Source organism: Hipposideros armiger, unplaced genomic scaffold (assembly GCF_001890085.2).
Source record: "Hipposideros armiger isolate ML-2016 unplaced genomic scaffold, ASM189008v1 scaffold_522, whole genome shotgun sequence".
Taxonomy (NCBI): Eukaryota; Metazoa; Chordata; class Mammalia; order Chiroptera; family Hipposideridae; genus Hipposideros; species Hipposideros armiger.
In genome coordinates this window covers 1,353,401-1,353,765 of record NW_017731872.1, presented here as the reverse complement: position 1 = coordinate 1,353,765, position 365 = coordinate 1,353,401, and the positions used below count along the sequence as shown (strand labels likewise).

General features: G+C 33.4%; 1 pseudogene; it reads right to left on the bottom strand.

Annotated features, from left to right (window-relative positions):
• The window catches only part of LOC109396437 (40S ribosomal protein S2 pseudogene), a 1,023-nt pseudogene extending 983 nt beyond the window's left edge, over window positions 1-40 (bottom strand).
• Window positions 41-365: the final 325 nt, after the last annotated feature.

Sequence of the window (365 nt, the reverse complement as noted above, 5' to 3'; positions counted from 1 at the left end):
GGCCTCCAGGCCTTACCGCAGCACCAGCATCATCCGCCATTTGGTGTTACCTCAGAGAAGCAAGCTCTGTCTCATTTCAGATCTGCTTATTGCCTGTCTTATCTGTGCCTCTATCCGATTCAACATTTGTTAGCAAAAAAAATGAAATTCAATTAAAAAAATACTAAGTAACCGTATCAGTGCAAATTCACTCTCAAACATTAAGGCAAGTAATTGATATTTACATTACTGCTAGAATTTAAGGAGACAAAAATTACTCTCTTGTGAAACTTTATCTAATGATATAGTCCAAATGAAGGATAAAGCTATAATCATAAAGGTGTTTATTGTTAACTTATTCATAATAATGAAAAAAAGCAATAATA